Source organism: Silurus meridionalis, chromosome 26 (genome assembly GCF_014805685.1).
Source record: "Silurus meridionalis isolate SWU-2019-XX chromosome 26, ASM1480568v1, whole genome shotgun sequence".
NCBI classification, from domain to species: Eukaryota; Metazoa; Chordata; class Actinopteri; order Siluriformes; family Siluridae; genus Silurus; species Silurus meridionalis.
In genome coordinates, this window is record NC_060909.1 from 12106045 (window position 1) to 12111961 (window position 5917).

The 5917-nt window shown below is 35.0% G+C and overlaps 1 long non-coding RNA gene across 1 annotated transcript; it reads right to left on the reverse strand.

Annotated features, from left to right (window-relative positions):
• Positions 1 to 4491: 4491 nt before the first annotated feature.
• Positions 4492 to 5616, reverse strand: LOC124380189. The gene is made up of 3 exons (XR_006924621.1): positions 5559 to 5616; positions 5235 to 5341; positions 4492 to 4985 (listed from the first exon to the last, which is right to left on the reverse strand). It is a non-coding gene; the product is annotated as an uncharacterized LOC124380189 (long non-coding RNA).
• Positions 5617 to 5917: the final 301 nt, after the last annotated feature.

Below are 5917 nucleotides of genomic sequence, written 5' to 3' on the forward strand. Positions count from 1 at the left end.
GAAAATGAAGACCGTGGCTGTATCTGTGCTGGCAATGAGAAGTAGATGATTTATTAAAGTCCATATTTTTAAAGTGAAGTGATGTTTAGCTCTCTCTCTCTCTCTCTCTCTCTCTCTCTCTCTCTCTCTCTATCTTTCTCTCTCTATGTGCAATCTCAGCTGTCCAATTTCTGTTCTCCGAGCTTTGATGGATTCTGAATTGCTCTTGAGAAGAAGATCACATGTTTTTTGTTTGCTTTTTTTAAGTGGTCAATTACATGCAGGGCTTTCACAGGATGCATCTGCAATTAACATCAATTGGTCCTGCAAAGTAGCTGTAGCAAGAGGTGGTTGAATAATACACTTATGTAAAGATTGAGTCCTCGGTTACTGAGACCAGCTTCCTCTCTCTCTCTCTCTCTTTCTCTCTCTCTCTCTCTCTCTCTCTCACACACACTTTATTAATATTTGAATGGATTTTACTCTAGATGTGAGTTACTCCAGTATTAGTAATTCAATATATTGAAAAAAACTGAAAAATAAATAATAAAATAAAAACTCATGCACATCTTTGTGTCTATTGAGTCTATCAATACACAAGGACCTCTTCAGAGTGTTTCTACACTTGCACTCCTTTACCGCTCTACGACTTTCGGATTGTAATTTTTTCCTTTTTTTTTTTCCCCTCCAAAACTGAGAGAAGTGATTTCCCTGTGACTCACGGCTCTATCCCTGACTGCAAACATCAAGCTGAGACTTTAATCAAAAGCCATTTCAGTAAACAAAACACTGGCTCTGCCCTGTGCACAATAGACAGGAATCAAGCGCTAGAAGGTAGGGAGAAAAAAAATCATCACACACACTCACACACACACAAAATGCGTTGCGATCTTTCTTACATCCAATAGCATAGGAGTTTCTCAAATAAAGCACAGTGTAATGGATTGTCACTTTGTTTTTGCATACAGGGTACGATTCCACAGTGCAAATACATAAGTGATAAGATGTCTGCTAATTTGTAAAACAATTACACTTATTTTTACTCTGTAGTACACTGGCTGGAGGTAATTTACAGTGAAACACATTGAAACTGAACCAGATAAAAGGAAAACAAGACAAGACTGCACAAGACAAGATAGACAAGATAGTTTTAGATATAGATTTTCCAAGATGACAAGACAACGTGACGGCAACTAAGCAAGACGATACAACAAGACAAGACCAAACTATAGAAGGCCAGACTACACCAGAAAGCACATGGTAAACCATAGACTATAGACAAAATATAACAAAATTAATAGAATGGACACTAAACAAGACATTGGTAGATTAGACAAAACATCTAGAATAGACTAAACCTCACAAAAAGGCAAAAATATTATATTAATGATCCAAAACTAAAGACAAAATGAGACTAGAATTTAACTAGACAGGAATATAGTAAGGAATACAATACAGGGCAAGACATGAACCCTAGACTAATTAAGAGAAGTTAAATTATAGTAGAAAAGTTTAAAAGAACCAAGACAACAAGGCTAAACAATGCAAGACTACAAAAGATCAGACTTTACAAGGCATAATGAAACAGAAAGCAATGATAAGGCTAGAATAGACAAGATACGATTTGATTAGACAACTGAGGAATACAATATCCATGACCAGATAAGACATTTAAATTGTACTAGATCAGATTTTGTTAGGACAAGACAAACTGAGATAACTGAGATAACTAAAGTAGTTAAGACTGGAAGGAATGGCAAGATAACTCAAGAATAGATGACAATTCACAAGACAAGACAAGAGAGGTTGACAGAGATAAAGAGTAGACCAAACAAAATAGTGAACAAGGTAAGCCTAGATGAGATGACTAGGACAGATGAAACAATATAAGAACCCAGAGGACAAGGCAATAATAAATGAAACTACATTAGACAAGATTAAAAAATATAAAAATAAAAATAAACAGAAATGCTGTACAAAACAAAACAAAACACATGACATGACAGGATAAGATGAGGTATTTTGTCATCTCTTCTATAGTCTAGCTTTTTCTATTCTTTTCTTATAATGTTGTCAAAATGTTGAATTCTGTAGTTCTTGGTTAAGTCTGAACTTTTCTGTTGTTTCTTGTGTATTCTAATATTTTCTAGATTTGTCTTTATCTTGTTTGGTCTATTCTTCTCTTATCTAATCTTGTATAGTAATGTAAAGACAAGACAAAAAAGACAATAAGTCCAGACATGGCTAGACAAGACAAGATGACAATACATCTTGACTAAAATAAACTAGAATATACAAGTTGACAGTGATTGGACAACACTAGACAGCTGGATTAAATAAACTGACAAGACAAGACAATATTCCAAATGACCAACCTACACAAGAAGAAAAGGAAAACAGGACAAGAGTTGACCAAACGAAGAACTAGTGAATGCAATGCTAGAAAAGCCTAGAAAAGACAAGAGTCGATGGCAGGACATAGACAAGACTAAAATAGTCAAGACGACAAGATTAGACAAGACATGAAGGCAAGACAAAGACAAAACAACAAGGTGAGAGTGAAAAAAGTAGCCAAGACATGACCAGACATAAGATTAGAAGTATAGACAAGATAACAAAACAAGTCTAGACTAAGAAAGACACAAGCAGAATTTATTCATCCCTGACTTGAATTTTGAATAAAAAAACGTGAATCAAACGAAACAGAAATGTCGATCTATGGCGTATTGTGCTGCTTGTTTTTGACAGCTTGAATACTGGACCGAGAAAATGAGCACAGCGTATTTGATGAAGTTGCAAAATGTAAAAACAATTGAATTAAAGTTTTCACACATTTATTGCATAGTTATGATCGATCGCTGCTGTCACCTGCAACTAATAAAATATACAGAACTTGGGTAATAGTATTTTGCACAGCCTCACACTATTACCTTTATATATACAGTATGTAAAATATTAAAGAAAATGGGCAAAACGTATTTATCTATACTCTCTAAAGTTAATTTAAAGGATAATGTAATTTCTATTTGTAATATTTTAATACCTTCTTGTTTCTTTACTTAAATTGCATAATCACTGATGAAATTCCAGGCTTTGACTTTGGCCTGAACATAAAATAGAAATACATTTTTATGAATTATTTGACCAGTAAAATTTTCTGTTAATGTGTTTGTTATATTTAAAGATTGCTTTTTAACAAAATAAACTAATTTCGGTTCCACTGTCAATCTTAGATAATCATATTTTTATTTTTTTATTTTTTGCTTTGCTTTTTGTAGGCTTGTCTTAAAAGTACATTTTTTTATGATTATCCAGACTTCAATTATTCCGGATTTTAACACTTGGTGGAGCCATTAAGTTATCGCTTAAGCTCAGTGTGAGTGAGTGAGTAAGTGAGAGGGTGTATTACCTAACTGGACCAAATCTGAGCTGGTGTAAGAGTGTTAAACAATGATTCAAGGTGAGTGTGATGCTGATGACAGTTAAAGTGCAATAATCAGTGCATCACTCTGACGTTCAATCTCAGGCATGACAAGAATAAAAGCTGCCACTTGTCCTTGTTTTACTTTACAGTAACTTGTCTAACATGTCAAGCTGCCATTTAATGTTGTGTGAAGGCTTACAGATAGTTTGGGTTTTTTTGGTGTGTAATTTTTTAAGACCAAAATAGAGTAAGCTTCAAAACAATAGCATGTGGTAGACATTTTTAGCAAGTCAGTGATAAAGAGATGAACAGAGTGAAAGGCAAAGTGTCAAAATATTTTTTTCCTTTTTTTTTTTAGTCCATCAGTGTTATTTTTTGTGGAAAAATATGTGTGAAATGTAAAAAAAAAAGTCTAAACAGCTAGAGCATTGTTTTGAACTTATATATTGCTAACCATCTCTACTCTCCATCGAATACTGTGATCATTTGGACAGGAATCGTACAACACTATTTGCCAGATTAGCATACTTCAAACAGGATGAGGACATAGAATAGATAGAGAGGGACCGTTATTGAAGATGTTCAGGGAACGAAAAAAAAGAATATGGGCTTGGATTTACATTAAATACAGAAGAGAAAGGAACAGACCAGAAAGAACTGGAAGAGAGAAAAAAGACAAGAAAGAGAAAAATCCTACCACAGACACAGATTTTTTTCATCAGTTATCACCCAGGACTGAGTGATAGATTGCCACTTTTGTTTTCACTTGTTAGGGTTTGCTAAAAGATTATGTGAAGAAACTAATGTAGACAACACAAGACAAAATCAGACTTGTAAAGAACAGATTTGGTGAGACCAGATTAGGCTGGAGTTGTCAATGACAGGTTCGGTCTGGACTTGATAATACAATGCTTTATTACATAAGAGAGATTAAACCGGATAAGATAAGACAAGACAAGACAATATTTAAAATCAGTCTAGACCCTTTAATATGACCAGACTAAACCAAACTTAAAGGCCAGACTAGGCAAGACTTTACAAGAAAAACTAATGTGACAAAAGAAGAATAGATGGAACTGAAATGAGACTTTAAAGACAATGCCAGACTAGTCAAGAAAACCATAATAGAGACCAGATTATATTAGACTTTAAAGGTTACTGAATATATCAAAAGGCTATAACAGAAGAAAAGATTAGATGTCACAAGACTCTGATGACCAGACTAGATAAATTATATCAGTCTACACTTATAAGAGGGAAGATGAAAATAAGGCAACAAAACAAGACTAGATGCATATAGTCACAAAAATAGTAAATTATAAACAACAACCAAACCACACTAGAAAAGACTAAACTGCACAACTCAGTACCAGGCCATGTTAGACAGGAGTAAACTAGACCATAATGAAAGCAGAAAATCATAGAAACAAATATAACAAGATGATGATGGGAGTATTTTTGTCTGAACCTTTCAAATGCCAGAATGTAAAGTGTTCATTACTGCTGTCAGGGTCTCTCGCATACTTTAACCTTCACCCAACGGGAATTGCGCTACATGCTGGTGGATTAGTGTAGTTGACGCCTAGGAAGACAACAGGGAAAACAGAGATGGACCTTTATGGAGGAGATTAAAACTTGAGAATGACGAAAAAAAAAAAAGAGATAAAATTAAAAATAAGCAGGATATGAACAGCAGTGGAAGTGCTTATAGGAGGCACATCCGCCATGCTGAGCACGGCTCATGATACTCTTCAGTTCTGCAGGAAATTACAATACTTCATTACCCAGCAGGCAATTAGAAGAGGAAAAAAGCAGCTTTGAAATGTCTCACCTACACACGGCTTTCTGCTCACGTCTGACAACAAAGGATTAAGCTCAGCTTCATGAATCCAGCATGATAAATCCATAATGTGTTTGAAACCCAGCTTCCTTCTGCAGCTTTGAGAAATGAGACAGGATGTGGAATTGGAAAAAGCGCCTTTTTTTTTTTGCTTGGAAAATTGGAACGACAAAAATAGTCCCAAAAACCTGAAATGTCACCCTGATTAGATCCTAGACATGGGCACCCAAATGTATGCAAGTACCACATGTTTTGATATTATTATTATGGTAAGTCAGACCGGCCATGTGAGATGTACTTTATTTTAACAGATACCTGATTTTAACTGCGTGAACAGGAAGGTGAAAGTGTGAAACTGTGTTTTGCTTTTAGCTTCACTATTTTTAGCTTCAGCACCGAAACGCCTAATTGAGTTTTTGGCAGACTAACAGGTGTTCCTAATTGACAAATACATAATGAGCTCTAAGAAGGTCAGACGTAGATTAACGATGAGCATTTTGATTTTAAATGCCCTTGCACTATTATATTTAGCCATGAGACGATCGTATCAACCCTGTGGTGTAAAACGAGTGTAAGAGGACAAAGTGGACTCATCATTCTCATGTGCTTACAAATTCCAAAATCTAGGACTTTCACAATTCACAGTATGCCACTGAAAAATGCAGAAAGAATGC